At 43.2% G+C, this 24,466-nt stretch overlaps 1 protein-coding gene across 1 annotated transcript in view; it reads right to left on the bottom strand.

The window, feature by feature from the left end:
• The window catches only part of LOC138298467 (low-density lipoprotein receptor-related protein 2-like), a 1,267,625-nt gene that overhangs the window by 724,239 nt on the left and 518,920 nt on the right, over window positions 1-24,466 (bottom strand). The window lies entirely within an intron of this gene.

Below are 24,466 nucleotides of genomic sequence, written 5' to 3'. Positions count from 1 at the left end.
TATCTCTAAATGTGAAGGATCGCAAGAGTAAAAAGCTGTAATGTAATGCTTAACTGCATTTTCCTAAATTGCTACACTGGAAACATGAGGAGAGTCTTAAGTGAAGTAAAGCTAATATTGGACATAAATCCGTAAAACAAAAAATGTATTTAAATATGTGACTAGTTTAACATGGTCTGTTCCTGGCTATCCTGACTATCCTGCGTTTAAAACCCCGGTGTAATGATTCATTTACCGTTTCAAGCACATTGGCATTTGGCAACAGCACATATCCTGTTTTTTCACACCTATTCAGGCCCCAGTACATGTGGTTCTCATTTCTCAGCAACATACTGTTCATGCAACTTTGTAGTGGAGGCTTTGCACGGTTGTCACTGCTTCAACCTTTGGAAAAGTCTCAGTCAGACTCAATGACAAATTAAATTGCTATGTGCATCTCCTACTTATCAGTAATCTTCATATAAATATTTTATACATTTTCAAAGTGAAGGTGCTGGGTGGCATTGTTCAAGTTAATATTTGTAGATACCCTCCAGGAAACAGAGTACATACTGTGTAAACTGAGTCTTTACAGTCACGCATACTGTAGTGGTAGTGTGCAATCTACATGCGTCCATGCCCACATTACTGACCGGCTGTAACCAACTGACTGAGGAACAATCCACGTTCCCCTGTTCTAGAAAAGGCACAATGGAACCCCAGAATTCGGGTATTTGAATAATTTAACCTGATAGGCCACTACCAAAGAAACTTTGTGAAAACTGACTACCACGAGTAACTGTGGCACTCAGTTGTGTACGCAAACTGGTATCTGTTTGTTCTTCTCCATTGTCCTGCTAAGTACGTGTTGGAAAATGGGTTATTGGTAAGGGCAAGTAGGTACCTACACCTAGCAACAAGCCCCTAACCTCCACCTAGGTACAGTTAGGTCTCAGTAAATTAATCCCAGCTCAACCCTTGGTAGCTTGGCAACGAGCGTCAAGGCTTAACTTAGGAGACAGTGTGTAAAGCATTCAAATATCACAAAACAGTAATTAAATAAAACACAGGAAACAGTTTAAAAATCCAAAACCAATTTATAAAAATAGTTTATATTTTTATCTTTAAAATGACACAAAAACGATTAAAATCGGTTCAGGGGAACCGGAGATATGAATTTTTAAAGTATTATTTTTCTAGCGCTTAGAAACAAAAAGCGCCAATCGGGTCATCTGGTTGCACCAGGACCGGGACAAAGTCAAAGCTTCAGGCCGACCGCGATGGAGCCCTGCTCGGCTACAAGTCGCTGGAGGCCTCGGTTGAAAAGTTACCTTCTGACTTAGTCTGTATTTTGAAGTTTTTTCTTCACCGGGACGAACCTGCCAGTTGAATCCGACCTCCTGGAGCCCTTGTCCGGATACGCGATGTGGGTTTCCTCGGTGGTGATTTCTACCTTCGGACTTAGTCGTTTTTTTCGAGATGAAAATCCTTTGACCGGGGTAAACCTGGATCTTGATCTGACGTCCGTGGAGCCCTTCTCGGATACGATGGCTGGGAGGTCCCGGTCAACTTTTTACGTTCGGACTTAGTCTCTTTTTCGGATGTTTTTCTTTACCGGGACGAACCACGAAGTCAGGCCGGGTCGCGGTTGAGGCAAGCCGGCTAGAATTTCCACGGCGGGTCGGTCCCTCTCTGGAGCTTTTTTCCAAAAATTCTCAAATCTTTTCCAAACTTCTGGGGCTTCACCCAGATGTTCTTTTAAGGTTCTTTTGGGGTCCACAGCTCACCCCAAGGGTCCAGAAGTTCTGTGATGGTCCTTGGGGGGTGCGGACTTCAACTCCCAGAATGCACCTGGCGCAAACTCCTTTTTGGCCACTGGACAGTGGTCAGCTGGTCGCTTTCTTCAGGAGTTGGTGCAGGGGACTCTGGTTTAGCAATTTTTCACCTGTAGCAAACAGGGAGTCCCTCCTTGAACCAGTTGAAGCCAGGCAAAGTCCTTCTTGTGGTGAAGCCCAAGTGTGCAGCTGGTGCAGTCCTTCTGAGTGCAGGGTCCAGGTGCAGGCCAGGGGTCCAGCAGGGCAGTCCTTTAGTTCCTTTCTTGTTGAATTCTGGAGGGGATCTGAGGCGTGGGTGCAGGTCTGCCAGTTTTATCCTTGCTCCTGGGTGAAAAGCAGGGGGGCCCTGGTTCTCCAATCAGGGACAGGGTCGTCCCCCTGTGATGACCACTTCCTGGGAAGTGTGGCAAAAATCCATCCCAGAAGGCAACAGTCTCCAAAAATCCAACATGGATGAATCTGATTTTTGGAGGTTACATCTGGCTGAGCCCACCCACTGGTGTGGCTAAAAATCATAAACACACCCCTCTCCTGCCCTCTCCTAATCTAATCAAGGGGGCACCTAATTGTCTGGGGTTGCAGGATGTGGGGGTGTTGCTGGGTGCTGCAAATGTCCTTCTCTGCCTTTGAAGACCAGTTTGGCAGCCCTCCCCCTTCCTGCCTCACCATCTGCTGAGGGGAGATTCTCTCCCCCAAGCACATTCCTTTGTGTGAAGCTAGGCCACTTCACACCTAATCAAGGCAGCCTGGCAGAAGCTGCTGCAGGCTGGCCAATCAGAGCACAGCAGCAAAAACAATGCAGAGCTGAAATTGGCAACTTTTTAGGTAAAGTCTAAACTTTTTACCTGAACAAGTTATATTAAATCCAACAACTGGAAGTTGTGGGATTTATTACAACAATTAATTTGATACCAAATTCTTGGTATGTAACATTTAAGGAGACTTTAAAATAAAGTCTGCCCATTCTAGCCTATGAAGGCCATTTACTTCAATGAGGGAAAAACGAATTTGGCTGTTTTTACCTCACCAGGGCTTATAAATCTATTTTTATAAAGTCCCTGCTTATAGTTACATGGCACCCAGCCCTAGGGGCACATAGGGCACACCTTAGGGGTGACTTATATGTAAAAATAAGGTAGTTTAAGACTTTGGAAGTACCTTTAATTCCAAAGTCGAATTTGCATATAACTTTAATTTAAAAGCAGCCAGCAAGGCAGGCTTGCTTTTAAAATGACACTGGGCACCTCAGCAATGCACCTAGGTGTGCACCACCTATGCTGTGGTCCCTAAACCTACATGCCCTACCATATACTAGGGACTTATAGGTAGGTTAACTTAGCCAATTATAATTAGCCTAATTTGCATATCCATTTTACACAGAGCACAGGCCCTGGGACTGGTTAGCAGTACCCAGGGCACCATCAAAGTCAGGAAAACACCAGCAAAAAGAGGAAAATGAGGGCAAAAAGTTATGGGGCCTCTGCAATCAGCCCTGTTTTCTCACAGTACGACTTACCAGGTTTCCAGTATTTCTGTTGGCAATGACTGAAAATAGTAAATTGGCAGACAAGCGTGCAATGGTATTATATTTAGTCACGACAAAGGATATTTGCTCATATGAAGGAAATGCACACCTTTTTAATCTCTTTACATTATACCACAGAGAACCCTTTAGGTCCAATGCAAGAAAACCTGAATAATGTGATTTTATAGTATGTGCACACCCTGGCCATTAGCATGTCCTGGACGCCTAAGTGAAAACTACTTGCAAAGGTTTGCTAGGCAAAGAAGATGACATCCTAATTTCATCTACAATTTACAATGAAGAGTTCTTCTATGTTAGGTATTAGAAATGTCTTTTGTTAAACTGCAGCTTGAAATCAAATATAAATACTTTTACAGAGAGAAAATTGAAGAAAGCACAAGTTATCTATTTAGATAATTAAACATTATGTGTACAATAGATCCAGAAATACAATATAAAAGATATCCAATTTGAGGGCATCAACGTCTAACTCCTTCGCTGAGATGGGCAGCAAGAGTCTTACAAAGACCAAGTGTATTATTTTATATATATATATATATATATATATATATATATATATATATAGATATATTTTTTAAGTGGAAAGGAAAGCAGAAAGCCACGTATGATACTGGGTACAAAGATAGATACTTGTGATGCGTTCTTCGGATCACTGACAGAACGGAAAATAAATTATTGTATGGACAGAATATTGTGTGAAAAATATCAAGGACCAAAATACTGAGAAGGTAAGTGAAAATACGTAAGCATAGATTTACCATTCTTAACTCCATGTCTCTATACTTGAAAGGAAAAAATATATATATATATATATATATATATCATGGTACATCTGAGGAGTTCTAAATTGTCAAACTTTGCTTACCTATAGAAACTTACCCTCATGTCATCGTAGTTTGACTCTTGCTCCTAGGAGAGACTGCTGGTTTAGGGATGACACAACTTGTTTGTAGGCAATTGAGTCACTCCTCCAACAAGTCGCAACTGTCAACCTAACCCTTCCGGGCTCACAAGCAGTACCTCACCAAAAACCCAAACAGTAAAAGGTGATTTCTAGCAGCCTGACACATGGACTGTAGTGTGACATCTCAGGGGAGTCGTGATGGAACAGAAGTTACCCTTTTCTCATGTTAGCAATGAGTGTCACACAAGCAACAAAGGAGATGCAGGAGAGTTTAATAAGTTTATTGAAAAGACTGCAATCTACGGTAAAATGCATGAGTTGCAATGATTAAGATAGTGAATAATAAAAGCATAATTGTAAAGATGGGTCGTGAATACAAAGAACCCCACTATCAGTAAACATGAAATGTAAAATCCCTAGAATAGAGAACATGATCTTTAACCTGATAGAGCTATTGGTGATAAACCTAATCTGCCAGTACCATGTTCACGAGAAGTGCCTGCCTATCCCTTGTTACCTTTGAATGAGGTTTCTAGGTCAGACTCCGTAGTGACACAAAGGCAGATTTCTGCAGCAAGAGGACGTGTAGCATAGATGGTGTTGATGGAATCTGGAAGGAGTCTCTCTGATAACCTTGTCTATGTGAGATGTATTCATACAGATAATGTAGGACCCCCTGACGCAGGTATGTTCCCAAACAATAGATAAGGGGGCAGGCTTGTGGAGGTAATTATATAAACAATTCCCACCAAATGTACATTATGTTAGTGTCACATAAGCGGGAAAGGGATATGATGTGAATACCTGCATACATCACTTGATTATGACGCTGATAGTGACGCCTTCAGAGTGGCACTGACAACGCAAATCAAAACATTTCCTTAACTGTAAGCAATAGCAGAAATCTTTAGACAAAATAAAATAAATGGGTTAAGGCAGAGCAAACTAAGTAGGTTAGAAGTCACTAGTGATGGGAGCACAGGCCTGCAAGCCAAAGGGCTAAGCTAATCTCCTACTTCCCAATAAATACTAATATGGATTCACCACACCCTCCCCATTGCCGTAACAAGGATGCCAAATTGCTAAAGAGAGTGCACGAGTCCAAGCTAAAATGCTCGGGGCTAAACATCATACTAAAACCTTATTAAAAACTAGTCTAAAAACATAGAAAGAGATAGCATGTCGACCATGATAAGCACAGCAATGGCAATCTGGCATGAACCTATAACTTTAGAATAAGGCCAACGGTCAAATCGTTTAACAGTAGTTGCAATCTTGAAGACTGTCTGAAGTAAGCGAATGGGAGCGCATCCAGGAATGACTCCACATTGTTAGATCAATGACTGGATTGGCAGATGGACCCATGGAGCAGAAGTCTCAAGCGCAGGATTCCTAACCCCCCCCCCCCCCCCAAACACATAGGCAGCATCATCCATGGTGCCTGTTGGAGCAAAATTGTTCACAAGAAGTGGGTCACAGGTGGTCTTGCGAATCAGCCTCAGTCTCATGGGGCATGACTGTGAATGAACCCTCATCAGGAACATCAGCAGTTCCTTGTCCACAGGAGGCACTAGCGGAACGACAATACACACTGAAGGTAGACACTCCAAGAGGTAACAGGTGAAATGAAAGGTTTTACGCACCACAGGACTGGTCGGAATGACAGTGACCAATCATGCTCCAATTACTCCAGCAACAGTGCACCAAATAACTATACAATGCAATCATGGCACAGCCAGGCCGGTAGTGGTAGTTCCATCATTCTGCTTAGTGAGGAAGGCACAACCACTGCATATAAGGAATAGCAGCAGCATTATCCTGACAATCAGTGCCAAAGTAACGGAAAAGCCACCAAACATACTTGAAGAGAGAATCGATAGCTGATGGAATGACTCCCAAGACAGTCTGGAAGATGGAAACGAATCCAGACCAAACAGCCTTAAAGAAGTGTACAATCCCCACAGTGCTTGAAGTGTTAAATGTTCTGGAAACCTCCAAAAGGCTTGGAAAATTCGATATTTAATATTCATTGCATCTCATCTGATGATCTTGCTATCTGGAAAGCATATGTCTCTCTAGCCAATGTTAAGGCCACTTGTTTCTGGAAAAGTAGCCCCTTTAGTCTGCTCAACTTGTCATAATTTACATTACTAGTATCAATGTGAGGCCACATTTCTCTTACTGTAATCTCTTTGGGGGGGGGGGGGGGGGGGGTTGAGAACAGAACATGTCCACAACAAGTTAAAACTTGACTGAAGTTGTGTAGGCAATTCCTGGTCTCATCCCGCAACAACTCATCATTCAGGACCACAATCAAAGTGATGGGAGTACTCTTCAGAAAGCATTCCAAGTTTGCGACACCCGCACTGCAAAAGCCATGAAGTGACACCTGCTTGCAGATCATGGAATGACTAACAGTTGTCTTGCATTTGCTTTGGCTCAGAAAGACCACTCTTTAATATAGCTATCTCCTAGCCACTCTTATCTGCCGACAGCTTTCAAACATTCTGTGAAATCAAAGGTGGAAATTGACAGATTCATAACACCATGTACGAGCCATACTGTTGTAGGACTTTCTGCTACTGTGAAAGGCAGATTTTCTAACTTTTCTATGTTAAGCTTGGTGTAACTGACTTCCTTTTTTAGCCGTTATCTGTTACTTGGACAAATTAAAAGCAGTCACTACTGTTGATTTCCATAAGACGTGGCCATTTTTCAGAATCTGCAATGTCCAACCTAACTGCGTGATGGAACACAGCTGGCTTTGCCCATGTTGTAAGAGGGATATGCCATTCTTAATTACATTAATTGCAGTAGACACAGATATTAAGTGTGCGCATTCTGTTGGACAGAGAATTCATGCCACTGTAGAAAACAGCTAAAGCCTTTTCCATATTTTCCTTAACTATCTGCCTTAAACATGCAGCTGCTTCCATTTGAGAAAGCTTCCAAATTTCATTATATAAGGCATACAGGAATCGAGCAGGGCTTTCTTGGACCCTGCAAGAAATCTTGCAAGTCTGTGTACTCCAATAGAAGAGCAAGATTTCCATAACTGCTGCTAAGGTGTTGGTGCATAACCATTGTTGGCACAGTTTACCCACACTGTATGTGCTAACTATACCCGAGTGTTGACCCAAGACATAGCGAAGGTCAGGCCAGCTAATCTTGAAACCCCCTGAGGAATTGACAATACACACCTAACACCCATTTCTGTCAGTTTGCCACAATAACCACCAGTCAGGACTGGAAAGGGTGGAATTTTATGTACCATTCTGAACCCAAGGATTTAGTTTGTCCTCTGCGACATTTAAGAATGATTGCCAATTGGTGCATCAGGCTGTGTGGGCATAGTGGGTGCATTCATTTCCTTTATTTTCACTAACCCTAGGCAGGATGTTTGTTGAATTGTGTCCTTCAAAAATATAATTTGGATAGGAATAAGGTATTTTCTGAACAAAGCTTCCTCACCCTGAATTTGCCAATCTTGTGTTCCCCATACATTTTTGACATCTATAGTGTTCTTCCACTATTCATAACCTTCTACAGCAAGTCGGGAGACAAAGGACCTGAATAGATCAATTTGGTGTGAGTTAATAACATTTTCCACATTTAGGAGGGTGGTGTAATTTGAGGTAATATGACTCTGCATTTGTAGTGTCATGCCCAGAAAAGTATGCAAGTTTGTCTACATATGTTTTGGGGCTCCCCACATGTGGAGTTGAACAGTGTTTCCACTGAGTATAATTATTTATGTCTAGCTGCTTGGTGCAGACAGTAATAACCCCAATAATACAGAACATTTACCCATATTTCACTGTGTTCATGTACACAGAATAACTTTCAAATAGTGTAATTCTGCAGCTCAGCAAGCACCGAATCAACTGTGAATATCCCAGTGATCAGAAACACCAGGTGTAATTACAGTCTTTCAAATTTTAAAGACATAGCATCCGAATAACCTCAGTAGACCTGTAAATATCAAAGGGAACTTTATCCTAAACAATCCCATCTCGAATTGGTACTGCTGAAATGTTCACAAGGGACAAGTCTCTTCAGGCCTTGAGTGGAAAGATATGGTGTTAAAACTTCGTCCACTGACTCGACAGAGCAGCGCAGCGTTCATTAGACCATTTATCAGGAGAAAGAAAACAGTAACAAAACCAATCCATAACAGAAGGGAAAGCAATGTCAGAAATTTCCACAGAAAATACCATGAAGAAGCCAAATAGCTATATTTAAGCAATATGTACAGCTTACGTGTTTTTGAAACATTTTCAATTGCAGGTGTAGATGAAGTTTGACGAAGTCATCAACATAGAAGAAATAACCAGAAGCAGTCTCTGAACACAGGAGCCTGTGTATTACTGGTGGATGGATCCACTTCACGTGGAGGTTCATTGTTGTGTTGTCAATTTGTGATGCATTGGAGTAGAAGACAGCCACATCTTGGACAGTTTGGTGAAGTGGTAACAGGAATCAGCCCTTCCCATGTTCGAGGAGGCATTCAAAGCATTGTTGTACATGCTGGTACATTCAGAAGTGCTGTTTCTTCTTTCAAGAAGTATGTTCTGCTGGGTAGTGAGGGTGGACAGGGACCTACCCAAAGGACCTTTGGGTCTACTGTGCAGAATCGGCCACATTGTGCAACTTTGTGTTCTCGATGGAGACAAATCTGTTCCCTTTAGAACCTGGTAGAATTACTGTTTTGGTGCCTTGCATTACCAGGACTTGAACCGGTGCTCTGTAGGCTGAATTCCTTCTTCACAACAGTCTTCTTACAAACAGGATCCCCCAACTTTAGGAATCCAGCCTGTAGAAGTTTGTTTGCGAATCCCTTATTTGTAAGGTGCCAGCACTGGTGGATGAAGTATCATGAAATTGTTGAAGTGCTTGCAAGATAGTGAGATGTTAATTTATGTCAAAAGGTGCATCTTTTGCCACCATACCAGGGCCATCTAGATCTGGGACATACATAAGTACCCCAACAAGGATCTCATGAGTGCATCCTCCCAAGGACTGTCTTGGCAGATTCAGTGCTCTCTGTACCCCATTTACATGATGAAGCCAACTGCAGCTTGAACCTAGCTGTTAAGGACGGCTTTAGGTCATGATTCCTCATCTCCACAACAGAATTGCCCTCAGGATATGGAGAAGAGTAATGGAGTTCAAAACCCGTCATCCTCATGGTGTCACCTGAATGCCCTAGAGGCAAAGGCAGGGCCCTGGTCAGAGTGGAATGCTGCAACCACATATGTACTGATCAAGACCAGCAAGTATTTTATAACAGTTAGTGCGTTAGCCAACCACTGTGGCCATACCCACCGGAATCTAGAACAAGAATCAACGATGACTAAGATGTATTTGTATGCACCATCAGGTTGTAAGCGACCACAATGGTCCAGGTACACACATTGTAGTGGCCTATTGAACACCTAGAGGGATGACTGCGGTGGGCGTCTGATGTTTGAGCCCTTGATTTGCTGGGAAATGTCACAGCAAAGGACATATTGCTTGGTCTGTTTATATAGACCCGGCCACCAAAAGCATTTTTGTAAGTGATTGTGGCCACAACACCAGCATGAGAAGATGCAACACCCTCAGGAGCTGCTTTGATGAGATCTAATATCTAGTCTCGGTTGGGGAATCACTCGATATCCAACCCCAGGAATTGTTGCAAAGGCAACATTCTGTACACTGATATGGTATGAATATTTAGTAGGGTCTGCTTTAGGAAGAGGCTTGCTTTCAGCTGCAGGTTTCACAGCAGCCAGAATTTCATTATTCATTCTCGTTTGGGAACAAGTCACTGCAGCAACAGAAGCTGTAGCTATTGCGCATTTGGCTGCTTCATCAGCTAAGTTGTTTTTAATAACGTGTACTCCTATATGTTGGTGGCCCAATGTATGTACTACATGAGCATCTGCTAGCTTATCCTTAAGATCAGCCACCCTCCCCCACAGAGTTCTATGTTTTATGGTGTTCCTCTGAGTCTCTGAACGCGTTCAACCGCCAATGATTGAGATAATCATTGTACGACTGGATGCAATAGTACAAATTACAATCAAAGTGGGCTATTCTGGATCGGTCTGTTCCAGTGCCAGGATAAGAGCTTTAAGCTCAGTCAACTGTGCTGTGGAGAAACCTAAGGCCTACATGTAGCTATTCGGAGGGTGGAATACAACATCTTTCATCACTACGCTCACGGCTGCGCAAGCGGCTGAGTTTTGATGTTTTGTACCTACAGCTGGGTGTGCTGGTCTATCAGTGTAAATGACAGTGTGGTATCTGTCAAGTGGCAAGATGTTAAGAGGTGTGGGGTACTCCTGTTCGCACTGGAGAAATTGTGTTTGACGTTTTGGTCAAAGATGTAATCAACATCAGTGGCAGTCAGGGAGGTTGCCCATTGAATCAAACAAGAAAATAATGCTTTGGCATTAGGAATGTTTGCTTTGGTGACAGCCTCCAAGGCTGGCAACAGGGTAGGGTAACAATGCGTTTCCCTTGTGCAAGTGGTCTCTCCTTTATAACAGCCATCAGTACAGCAGTCAATTTTTTTCTGTGGGTGCAAAACATTCTGCATTGGAATATAAATGTCACTTCTGCTATAGGCACTGTGTCGCCCTCATTAAAGGTGACATAGGTGAACTCAATGGCACCAGCAATTCTGATTACCAACTTTGTTTTGTCGTCATGTTTGTGTGTTTTGCTTCTAGCATGTCTTAGTGCAATCCGCCAAGGATGTCCATGTGTTCACTTGTCCAGTGTCTTGAGAAATCTGGGTGAATTAAGTCAGAGTGGTTTGATGCATTGTGTGCTGTCTGGAATATAAGTTCTGCCAAAGTTAAAGAAACCAAGTAAAGACTGTAGTGTCTTGATAGTGTTTGGTGGTTGGAGTGGAGCACATTTTTCTAAAAAGTGTGGGGCCAGGCTTTTGCTCTCATTTGATAGCTCGTATCCCAGGAACAATACACTGAGAAAGGCTATTTTACTTTTCCTAAAATTAAGTTGGTAACGAATGGCCAGGAATTCTAGAACGATCCGATCGACCCTGGCAAGATTAATGTTGGTCATCTGTTAGATGTCATTCACATAGGGTCAATATCATGCAAGACTAATGTTACACAGGCTGAGAACAACCCTGGGCTGTTCTCATAACTCTGGAGAAAACCTAAAAACATTTTTGTGAGCCAAAAGAGAATGCACTCAGGTTCAGACTTTTATGCGCTAAGTTTTGGCAGAAAAAAATGCTGGAAATATCCAAGGTTGTTTTGTATTTTTTACGCACTATGTTGTTAATGAGCGCTGTGTGCATTTTGTATTGCATATGCGTGTGTATAGTTGTTTAAGTGTCTAACCTAAGACTATTCTATATGAATGGTGTGGTTTTGCAACGGGGAATAACTGGTTATTCAGTGTAGAGACACAAGGATCTATTACTCCCTGGTACTCAAGCTGACTGAGGACCTCTCACTGGAGCTTTAGCCTCATGTTTAGCATGATATTGGGGTTGAGGCAGAGGTTTAGGCCGAATAGGTATTACATGGTAGGAGGAATCACTATCCCACCCTACATGGATGCAGTATAGCACAGGAACCTGCGCCAAGCCCAGTCGACAGCCTAGACTTGTTTTACCACTTATGGAAAAAGATCTGAGAAAGAAGGCAAAATGACATTTTCCCCATGTGGGAGCTAACAGACATGTTGGTGGTGGCCAGTCTTTCTGACAATAGGATATCACAATTAAGTCAATCCCAGAAAATTACACTAATGGTGCACTATGTGTCTCAATTTCAAAATTTAAATCAAACGCGGTCAGGTGGGAGAACACGCCTGTCCGCAGTCTCAACTGCAAGGAAGTCGTGAGCAGAGGTCACATCCAGATGATCTTTCAGACTCTGGCGACATATCGTGACTTCTGCCACGCTGCCCAGCTGGGTCACTGCCCAAGTCTTGTTCTTCAGCAGTGTTCTCAAGTTTGCTGCCATGTTTAATTACAACTGCTGCCACCTTTCAATTGTGACTTTTGTTCTGGGGACTAGTCTGTCTGAAGACCGCTGGAAGCATTTCTTCTGTTTCACATAGTCAGGATGTTGCTCACCAACCCACTCACACTAGGTTTATCTAATGTACCCTGAAAGGAATGAAAGGGACATGAATCACTATATTTGTCAGGAGCCTTTAAAGTTCTACTATTTCTGAGATTCTCTTTTTGGAGCTCTCCAGATGTGAAGTCTGCTCTGACTGTCTATTTTGTTTATCCCAGTTTTGTTTAGAACCCTCTTGTGCTTGTTTAGTACTGTCCTTATGGGTGGTACTCTGAATTTCAGGCTTTTGCGGCTTGACTCCCAAACTAACCCGTCCGATACTATATAATATTTTTCTGTAGTTGATGCCACTGTTCCAACTGTGCAATCTCCTGGAGCCGCTGCCGTAAAGCCAGCGCTACCGCTTCCCACTTAATGTTACTGAGTATTATTGTGTCAAAGTTATGTGTCATGGTCATCCCCAAATCCAGGACTGGAGCAGCTCAGTGCTCATTTAAAATTTTCTTTAACACTTACGGTAAATTGGCAAGTGTTGGGGTACCATGCGTAGTAGAGTAAATTGAAGTTAAGACTGTACCCCATGCGGTGCAGTCGTCGACTGAGGGAACCATTCTGAATGGCAAGCACATTGTGAGAATTCTAGGTTTATCTGGGACTATGGCATGGGGAAACACTTCCTCCAGTTGGTTAGTTCTTTGTGCTATCCAGACAGGAATCTTCTCATGTTCTGTGGGCGCCTTGCCCATAGTAGAATGTATAGTTAGTGGGTTAATACTGGTAACGGCTAATTGGTGACCAGCTGGTGTAGCCTGTGCTGGGGAGGTGCTCAAGTTTTGCATTGCGAATTGTATTGTCTGTAAAGTTGTGCTAGCTAATTGTAAAGTGTGCGTACATCAGCTATTTGCAGTGCCTGTATGCCAGGATGTGGTATGTATGTAGCAAACATGGGCCACGTTGGTCTGGCATTACTTAAGGGACCTAATCTCAGGGGTTGTATTACATGTAGTAGGGTGCCACTGAACCAATTCTGCTGTTCTTGATAGGAAAAGGATATCTCTAGATACTGATATGCTCAGTACCGCTGCAGTACGTTTGCTACTTTGTATGTATGAAATGTATATGTTATTGCATCTTCCTCAGGAAAGGCGACCCAGAATAGAATGTTTGTTAGGCTTCATGAGCTTCCACAATAAATGAGACATCCCCGCTCTGAGCTATCAGATGTTGTGTTAATGTTTTCCAGAATGTCTGTGGCGTTAGCCATGTTGGGGAAGGGTGCAGAGAAGGAACACCAAATGAGGAGAAGTCATTTTAAGAGTTAGAGCTTGAACAACCTACAGCCAATTAGGAACTCCCTATTCAGCTGAGAAGGATTATCCCCATGACCATGGACGTCTCAGTGTAATTGTACTTGGGGTACATGCTGTGTGTGAGACAGTATTCAGGAGATCTGTAATTTAGTGCCAAAACACCATCATTGGTGGTGCCATGTCGTAGTTGGCCTCTCGATCCTAGGAGAGACTGCTGGTTTAGGGAAGACAGCACTTTTGTTTGTAGGTGACTAAGTCACTCCTACAACAATTCGCAACATGTCAGCCCAAACCTCCCATTTCACAAGCAGTACCTCACAAAAAACCCCACACAGTAAAGGGCAATTTCTGGCAGCCTTAAGCATGGACTCTAGAGCGTGACATCTCAGGGAAGTTGTGGTGGAAAGGAAGTTACACTTTTCTCACATTAGCTACAAGTCTGTCACACAGGCAATGAAGGAGATGCAGGAGACTTTTCAATAGGTTTATTGAAAAGACTGCAATCTGCGGTACAATCCATGAGCTGGAATGATTCGGATAATGAATAATAAAAGAAGTATAATTGTAAAGATGAGTTGTGAATACAAAAACCACCACAATCTTGGAACGAACATAAAATGTAAAATCCCTAGCATAGAGAACCTAATCTCTAAACTGATAAGCTAGGTGTGCTAAACCTAATCTGCCAGTACCATGTCCATTAGGAGCACCCCCAACCCTCATTACCTTGGAATGAGGTCTCTAGGTCAGACTCTGGTGACACAAAGGCTGATTTCTGCAGCGAGGTGACGTGCGGCATAGATGGCAACTGGAAGGAACCCCTCTGATAACCCTGTCTGTGTGAGATGTATTTCTACAGATCATGTAGGACCCTTGATGCAGGTATGTTGCAAACAGATAAGGGGGCAGGTTTGCAGTGGCAATTATATGGACAATTCCTACCAAATGTACATTATGTTCCTGTCAAACGTAAGTGGGAAAGGGACCAGATATGAACACCTGCGTACATCACTTGATTATGACGCTGATAGTGACACCTTCACAGAGTGGCAATGATAACGCAAATGAAAACATTCCTCTAACTGTAAACAATAGCACCTATTTAAAAAGAAATAAAATAAATGGGCTAAGACAGAGCAAGCTAAGTAGGTTAAAAGTCACTTGGTGGCAGGGGAACAGGCCTGCAAGCCAAAGGGCTTAGCTAATCTCCTGCTTTCCAATAAAAACTAATACGGATTCACCACAATGATTTTTGTCCTCTATTTTCTAGACACTATTCTGTCCCATAATATTTGTTTCTGATATTCTGTCAGTTACCTTCTCCATGTCATTATCAGGGATTTCCTAAACCGTGAAACTGCATGCAGCAAATGCCTTAGAGCGCCACCTTGAGTTTCCATGTGATAGTATTAGAAAATTACTTTATCAAATAAGTCAATAAATGAGCTACTGGATTAACAGCCCAGTACCCAGTGGCTGCACATCTTAAAGACTGACATGGTAAGCACTACAAACAGTTGAACTTTGTTGGGCTATGTGAACTTCCACTGCATGTTAGAAGGGACAATAGTAAGTGATGTTTAAGTATATTGGGCCAAGATTGTTTTAAATGATGGTTTCAATACTACAGAAAGCCACATAGTTCTAGTACGACAATCACAAAATGAAAAGCTCAGATTTACATTTTTCAAACTGTTTCTATTATTCATACACATTGCTCATTTTTAACATGTTCTGACTTCCAAGAGCTAAATTAGAAGCTTTATAATTTTGTTATTTAACAAAGCACAGTTTAAACATTTAAATGCTCCTTGTGCAAGTGTGCTCATTTGGCTTTCTTCTATTTCATTTGTACAGCGGTCACAATGAATTTGAACTTTTGTTTTTAATGGGATGCCATACTTGGACCACGCAAAAGTGGAAAGGATGTAATGTGATACTATATCCTAATATGACTGCTGACTACATTAGCGCTGGGCTAACAAAGCATGTAACTATAAACATTTTAGAATTAAGGACTCGTATAATATGTGATTTAGGGACATGTTTATGTTACCCAATAAACACATTAAGTACTACTGTTGCATTATAATCTGTGTACTCTTCCAATCTCTCCCCGCACAGCAGTTTAATGAAAGTCATTTTTCTTAGAAAATTGATAAGTTTATATTTGTTACAAATATAATTGTATTTCTATAGCACTTACTACCCCTGATGAGGCATTAAAGCTCTTCGGCGAGACACACGCTACTCCGGAACCCAAAGAGGGTTAACATAGGGAAATGAATTAATCTGAGCAGTGTCTGTTAGTTGGAATGAATAGGATAATGGAGGGAAAGAGGGAAAAGTCTAGAAAGTTATTTGGGTCATAGTAAGATGAAGTTTGAGATGAGTCAAAGGAGGGATACATGAGGGAAAATTTTAGAAAGTGCTGTATGGGATATTATAGTAGTAAGATTAGGTTTGGGATGATCAAATGAGGGACAGAGGGAAGAGTCTAGAACGGTCTATTTTGGAGATCTTGTTAGTAGAATGAGGTTTGGGATGAGCCAGAGTGAAGGCAGAGGATATATTGAGGGAGTTATAGGGTGAAAAATTAGTGCATTGAATAGAGTCAAAGGTTTGTTTTCTTTTACAACAGGACTCAAGTAATAAATATACAGATACACAAGTACATACATGTATAAGGTAGAGAATATATCTAGATTTAAAGTAGCATTTATAAATTCAGACTTTCAAGTGTTTGTGATTTAAGCTAAATTGTGATTTTTTTGCACAACAAATTTTATTGGGTATTTTTAAACCTAAAACAGAACCGACTGGGCCATACATTAATACAGCAGTTTCAAGGAAAAAGCCCAAATAATGTATAAACACAAGCATTTGCTCTATAACCTCTTGGCACCCTCCCCACGTCCCCGCTGCTGCCTGCAACATCACATTCATGCAGAACCAGTTCACCCCATGTTTCCCCGTCTCTCCCCAAGGCCATTGCATCCAGTCACAATGTCTACTAATCAATCCGGCAGATGGACTGACTCAGTCTACCCATCTCTGCCAAATCTTATGTTTCTGGGGGCAACAGTGGGCCTAAAACAGTCACCTCCAGCCCTGTTAGAAAGTAGCCGCTTTCTAGCATAGTTACCCCCACTTCTGGCCTGTTTGTGAGTGTGTTAGTGTGTTTTTACTGTCTCACTGGGATCCTGCTAGCCAGGACCCCAGTGCTCATAGTTTGTGGCCTATGTGTGTTGTCAGTAGTGCTGTGTCACTGAAGGTCTGCTAACCAGAACCCCAGTGCTTATGCTCGCTCCACTTCCAAATTAGTCACTATAGTTTAGTGACTTCAAATTAAAATTGGCACACTGGACCCCCTTATACGTCCCTAGTATATGGTACCTAGGTACCCAGGGCATTGGGGTTCCAGGAAATCCTGATAGGCTGCAGCATTTCTTTTGCCACCCATAAGGAGCTCAGACAAACCCTTCTTCAGGACTGCCACTGCAGCCTGCGTGAAATAGTGCACACACTATTTTATAGCCATTTTCACTGCACTTAAGTAACTTGCAAGTCACCTATATGTCTAACCTTCATTTACTGAAGGCTAGGTGAAAAGTTACTAAGTGTGAGGGCACCCTTGCACTAGCAAAGGTGCCCCCATGCTGTCCTGGGCCAATTCCCCAGAATTACATGCGTGCACTACATATAGGTCAATAGCTATATGTAGCTTCACAATAGTAACTCCAAATATGGCCATGTAATGTGTCTAAGATAATAGAATTGTCCCCTTATTCCAAATCTGGTATGGGGGGGGGGTGGGAGGTCAATCCCATGCATCCTGGGGACTCCACCATGGACCCTCAGTACTGCCAAACCAGCTCGGATGCTTGCACTGCAGCTGCTGCCACCTCGCAGACAGGGTTCTGCCCTCCTGGGGTCTGAGCAGCTCAGACCCAGGAAAGCATGAACAAGCATTTCCTTTGGGAGGAGGGTGTCACACCTTCTCCCCTTGGAAATAGGTGTTACAGGCTAGGGAAGATGTAGCCTCCCAGAGCCTCTGGAAATGCTTTGAAGGGCACAGATGGTGCCCTCCTTGCATAAGCCAGTCTACATCAGTTCAGGGACCCAGAGTCCCTGCTCTGGCACGAAAATGGACAAAGGAAAGGGGAGTGACCACTCCCCTGTCCATCACCACCTTAGGGGTGGTGCCCAAAGCTCCTCCAGTGTGTCCCAGGCATTAGCCATCCTGTTTTCCAAGATGTGGGGACACTGGAGGTCTGAGTGGCCAGTGCCAGTAGGTGACGTCAGAGAACCCTCCTGATAGGTGCATACCTGGTTAGGTAGACAATCCCCCTCTCAGGGCTATTTAGGGTCTCTCCTGTGGGTTCCTCTTCAGATTCAACTTGCAAGTTTCCTCCATGAATCCTCTCCAATCTCTGCTTCAGCTTCTGACCATCAGATCAACCGCAGACTGCTCCAGAAACCGCTGTAACTGCAGCAAAGTATCCAGAAAGGCACAAGTGACCGTGCAAACATCAGCTCCATCCAGCAACTGCAACAGAATCCAGTGTATGCACGCTCTGAGGACTCCCTGCCTTAATCCTGCACCAGAAGAACCAAAGGAATCTCCAGTGGAGTGAAGGAGTCACTTCCCTGCTCCAGCAGGCACCTTTCAAGACGACGACCAGTATTCTGTGACTCCTCTCCTGGCGAGCGCACGCTCCCTGGAACATAGGTGGTGGACCCCTTCGACCCAGACTATCCTAAGGTCCAGCTGTCCAAGTTTGGCATAGGGAAGAGCATGCCTTCCCGGTTTGTGACAGTACCCCTGTGCACCGCGTCATCTTCAGCTCCTGGGGCCTCTGTGCGTGAAGGATTCTTGGAAAAAGTGCACAGACAAGCCCAGGTCCCCAGCACATCCTGCGACGCACAACTCGCTGAGTTGTTCTCGGCAGCGTGGGACCTTCCTTTGTTGTGCTGCATCAGCCACAATTTGCACCTTATTTGTGCCCGTGTCCTGGGACTCCAGTGGGTACTGCCTAGTCATCTGGGCTCTCTCCAGCGTTGGGAGCCCCCTCTGCCTCCTCAGTCCGAGTTGAGGCCCCCAGGTCCCTCATGGGTCCAGGCAGCGCCACGGATGCAAAACACGACCTTGCTTGAACCAAGGCTGGTTGGATCAATCCAGCCCTGCAAACTGCCTGCATTCAACTTCGACGTGGGACATCTTCTGCACAACGCAGAAACCCACAGCCATCTTCTTTGGTGTTCTTCTGCAGACTTCTTCTAACTGGAGAATCCTCTTTTGCACCATCTTCTAGTTTGGCAGGGGCTCTTGTCCTTCCTGGAAGCTTCTGCGACTTCTGGACTTGGTCTCTCTTCACAGGTCTTCAGGTCCAGGAATCCACCATTTGTTGAATGCAATCTTGCTTGGTTCTTGCAATAACTTATGACTTGTAGTGTGCCCTGAGGAAACTTGCAGTACTTTACTTCCACTTTCCTGGGCTCTGGGGTGGGGTATTTTACTTACTTTTGGTGTTTTTACACTCCCAGCACCCCTCTACACACAACGCTTGCCTAGGGGGGAATTTGTGATTCGCATTCCACTTTGAGTATATGGTTTGTGTTGCCCCAAGGCCTATTGCTTTCTATTGTATTTTCTACTGTTTGCACTATTCTATGACTATTTACTAACCTGATTTTGGTCTCTAGGGTATATATTGTGTGTAATACTTACCTCCAGAAGGAATATTGCCTTTAAGATATTTTTTGGCCTTGTGTCACTAAAATAAAGTACCAGGATTTTTTTGGGAGGGGGGCTGAGAAATGTGCTGCACGGTTTTCATGGTAATGAAGCTTGATCGTGCTAATTTGTCCACTTGGGCATTCTTTGATAACTTGGAATCCATGGCAAGTCCAAGGTTTTACTTCCTTAGATACTTTAGTAGGGGGTCCCAGATAATCAGGCCAGGTGCAGAGTGGGTCATGATTTTTCCAATCACCACATGTTAGTATTTCTGTTTTGGAAGCATTCAATTTGAGCTCTCTCAATATCATCCACTAATCAACGGTTCTGAGGCAATTGAAGAGTTTTGAGTTTCCAGTGTCTTTGAGGCTTTCCAATTTAAGTAGTATTAGTGTCATTAGCATAGTTCTAGCATGTAAGCTGAAATTCATTGATCATTAGTAATGACTTCATGTAAATGTTGAAAAGCATGGGTGATATGATAGCCTTGAAGGACCACTGCTTTGGTGAATTAAGGATTGGATGAGGAAGGGGGATTATAACTGACATTTGTTCTGTTTTGAAGGCAGGATGTGATCCAGTGGACAGCAGTCCCCTCTATGCTGGCTTTGCAGAGTCTTTGTATTAGAGTGTCAAGGTCAACTGTGTCGAAGGCAGCTGAGAGATCCAAGAGAACTAGTGGAGTGACCCTGCTGCAGTTTTTTTAAGGTCATCCTAGATAGCCATGCGGGCAGAATCTGTGTCTCTTCCTGGGTGGAATACTGTTGGAAAGTATGGAGTTCTTTTCAATGAATTGTGACATCTGGGCAAATGCCACTCTTTCGACCAGTTCGTCCAGGAAAAGGACCATTTGTAATCTGTCTGTAGTTGTTGGGGTCAAGAGGGTCCAGGTTGGTTTTCTTTAAAAATGGGCGTATGTATGACTTTTTAGGTCTTCAGGAAAGATTCCTGTATGTAAAGAATTATTGAGGATTCTTCTTACCGGTGTGGCAGCAGAGGCAGTCAGAAGAATGTTCTTGAAGATTTGTGGTGGTTAAGGGTTAGAAGGGCAGCCGGCTGGCCTGCTTGCCTTGACCAGATCCATAAATTAACTTGTCTAATTGATTTGTCTGAAGGAATGCAGAGGATGGGTTAGCCTACTCGGAGATTTTTTGAAATGGGTTGGCCTACTCGGAGATTTTTTGAAATGGGTTGATGCTGGTGGTTTTACTTAGTTTCAACTAGGAGTCCAACGTATCTGCTTTGGTTGTGTAATGATTTGCCACTCTGGCAGAGAACTCTTGAGTAGTATGTTGAGTTCCTTCTGTGTATTATGAAATTCGGTGCAAATTTCATAAAATTATTTGTACATTTAGCATTTTGAATTCTGTTTGAATAGTAACTTTTTTTTAGCTTTGCTTGGTGACGTATATTATTTTTAATGTTTTTAGGTGAAGTTTGTCTTGAATGCTGTTTTCAGCCAGGTGCACTGTAGCTTTCAATTTTTCTGTTCTCTCAATTCTGCATTGTTCCAAGGTGCTTGTTTTCTTTTGTCCTATTTTAGTGGTATTAGGCTATCAAAAGCTTCCTGTAGCCACGCAAAGCTTTAGAACAGATTTTATTGTGTCTAGATCTGTGTTGGATTTTAGTTGCATTTCTAAGTATTCACCACAATTGAATTTATTCCACGGTTGACGGGTAGATTCACGTTAGGTTGTCTTAGGTGTGTTGATTTGTGGTGTTATGTTGGAAAGCTAGCAAATGGTGGTCTGACAATGTGACTGGAGTAATCCTTTCAAAGGTAACTAGTTCTGGATTAGCAAAAATGACAGGATAGGTCCAGGGATGTGTGTGGGTTTGTGTACAATCTATTGTAGGCTCATTGTGACTAGACCAGTGAGGAAGGTTTTTGGATGGGGTATATTGGGTTTGTTAAACCAAATGTTTAGGTTCTCAAGGATGCATAGGTTGGAGTTTAGTATGATAAGGTTTGTAACTGTTTAGAAATGTCTGGGAATATTACATTGTTAGGTCGTGGTCTGTAAAGGAGAAGGATGTTACAGGAGGAAGTTAGTGTAGGGCTGCATGTGGTGAGGAGGGTCTCTAACAGCTAGTGCATCTCTTTTACTAGAAAACAGATCGTTTGATAGCCTGGAGGAACAGCTTCATTCAATATTGGGGCCATGTCATCTCCCAATTATGATTCACTTACAAAGAGTAAGTCAGGTTGTGTGTCTGAGTAGGTCGTAGATGAGATTTGTTTTTAGAGAGTGAACAAGCATTTATTAGTAGGCAGATTAGAGGCTTTTTTGGTGGTGGTGGTGGTGGTGCGACTGCTCTGTAGGAGAATGAGTGTTGGACCTGGCATTCTTCGTGTGGTCTCCTGTCTTTCTGCTTCCCATGTTTTGACTGTGCTGGACTCTGTTTTTGGTACTCTGGGCACTTTACCACTGTTGACCAGTGCTAAAGTGCAAGTGCTCCTGTGTAAATTAAATGTGCAATTGGCATACTTGCTTTACTAGTATGTCCCTAGTAAAGTGCACTAGAGGTGCCCAGGGCCTGTAAATCAAATTCTACTAATGGGCCGGCAGTGCTGGTGTGCCACCCACATTAGTAGTAAACATGGCTCACACCTGTCACTGCAGTGTGTGTGTGTGCGCGCGCAGTTTTAAACTGCCAATTAGACTTAAGTGTACCCACTTGTCAGGCCTAAACCTTCTCTTTTTAGACATGTAAGGCACCCCTAAGGTAGGCCCTAAGTTGCCCAATGGGCAGGGTGCAATACATGCTAAAGGTGGGACATGTACTGATGTGTTTTGCATGTCGTAACAGTGAAATACTGTTAAATTTGTTTTCACTGTTGCAAGGCCTCTCTCATAGGTCAACAGGGGCTGCCTTTAAATATTCTTAAAGTGCAGTTTACCTTTGAGAGCAGATAGAAATGTGGAGTTTGGGGTCTCTGAACTCAATTTAAAAACATCTGTTAGTAAAGTTGTTTTTTAGATTGTTAGTTTGAAAATGCCACTTTTACAAAGTAGGCATTTTCCTGCTTAAACCATTCTGTGACTGACTCTGGATTCCCTGTCTGGGTCAGACTGACAGTTGGACTGTTTGTGAATCTCCTATAGACAGTAACACAACTGGAGCTGGGGTGTAGCCTGCATATCCCGATCTGAGCGGGAGTGGAAGGCTCTGGCCTGGGCGAGGCATGACCTCGTCAGACTTTCCTTTGAAGTTTGCCCTCTTCAAAGGCAGAAAGGGGTATACGTAGTGGACCCAAAAAACCCAGACTTTTAGATCACCTCAAGATCAATTCTGGAATCAAGAGTAACCTCTGCCAAGGAGAATAGCTGAAGAGAAGTGCTTCCCCTGCCTGTGATTGCTTTGTTGGGCTATCCTGCAGTTGCTGCTTTTGACTGGGAAAGGGGATAAAGACTGGACTTTGTTGTGCGTTCCTGCTTGAGAGGTACCACCAAGGGCTTGGAGTAGAGCTTGCCTCCTGTTTTGAAGCCTCTGGGACAGGAAAGGCTTCACCATCCAGTTTGGAGTCTACATGCTGTGGACTCTAGCTTGCCAAAGGGTGCCATTCCAGTTCCAGAGACCCTGGAAGTGAATTTCTTGAGAAATCCTGTGAAACAACGTCAGACGACGCAGTGTGACTTTGCTAAGGATGCTGCTGCACAGAACCTGCAACACCACCTAAAGCTATGGACCTCGCATAAGTGTGACGACCCCAACGACTCCGCAAGCCTCACATCGCCGCAGCTGCGGACCCTGCATGGTTTCGGGGAGATCCAAGTGTCATAGCACTGACGTTTGGGACACCAGACTCTAGTAGGACCGGCAGGCACTGCAGCCCTACATAAACAGGTGTCACAAGCCCCTGTACAGGATGAGGAGAGGGTGCAGGGAGTACCACAGGTAAAAGTCACCAGTGAAATAGAGTGCACCATTGAATTCTTGTCCCATGAGGATAGAAAGCATGTTTGTTTTACTAATGATTCAGTCAAATACGTACATACTAAAAGGCATTGGAAATCCGTGTTCTACAATCCAGTTACTGAAAAGTTAGTTATTGAACACCACAGGTAAGGAAAAAGTAGCCAATATGCAGAGTTGTACACTGTGCGTAAGGTTCTAAAGCAAGAGCTGCTTGGGACGTGTCATTTTTACACTGAATCTTGGTTCACTGCCAATGTATTAGCCGTTTGGCTTGCCACATGGTATGCACATAACTGGTTCAGTCATTCAAAGGAGATGAGGAGCAAAGATTTGTGGCCGGAAATTTGGGAAATGTTAAAACAGAGTAAGGTCATAGATGCTCATTGTCCCATTGACTCACTAGAACGCTGGTTCAATTCCCTTGCAGACGTCAAAGACAAATGTTCAGAGGCAGAAGTGTCAGCCATCCCCACCAAGTCAGAATTCTGGGTTAAGTGGGCGCACCAGAAATGTGAAAAAGCCACTTACAGGTGGGCAGAGATTAGACGGATGCACATTCCCCTAGATTTGATAAAAACAGATTTTTGCAATGTTCTATTTGTCAGCACACACAACAGATCTATCCAACAGTCAAAGATCAATTGGGGAGAGGAAAGTTACCAGGACAGATATGGCAAATTGATTACACTGGACAACTACTGATTAGTCGCAGGTGTCAATACTCCTGTACCGTAGTGGGCACTTATTCTGGATACTTGATTGCTGTCCCTTGCAAACGTGCTACTCAGCACAATACTATCAGAACTCTGGACTTGTTAATGTTATACTATGGAGTACCACTCCAGATCCAGAGTGACAATGGGTCACACTTCAAAGGCAAATTGGTTACTGTTCTCAGCACAATATTGAGTGGATAGATCATATTCCTTATTATCCACAGGCCTCAGGACTGATTGAGAGAATGAATGGTTTACTGAAATCTCAATTGCGAAAATTATCTGTTGGAACTTTTAAATGCTCTCTCCAGTTTTTCAATGAAGCCCTCCAGATTCTGAACAATAGACCATTAACAAATGCTGAAACACCTTTGATGTGAATGTTAAATCCAGCTGTGCAAATACAACCACATGTGGCCACCAATACCATCACATACTGGGAAATAAAACCGGGAGTGTTAGCTCCT

Source organism: Pleurodeles waltl, chromosome 1_2 (assembly GCF_031143425.1).
Source record: "Pleurodeles waltl isolate 20211129_DDA chromosome 1_2, aPleWal1.hap1.20221129, whole genome shotgun sequence".
Lineage (NCBI taxonomy): Eukaryota > Metazoa > Chordata > Amphibia > Caudata > Salamandridae > Pleurodeles > Pleurodeles waltl.
The sequence above is the reverse complement of the archived record's forward strand: the minus strand, read 5'-3'. Positions and strand labels throughout refer to the sequence as shown.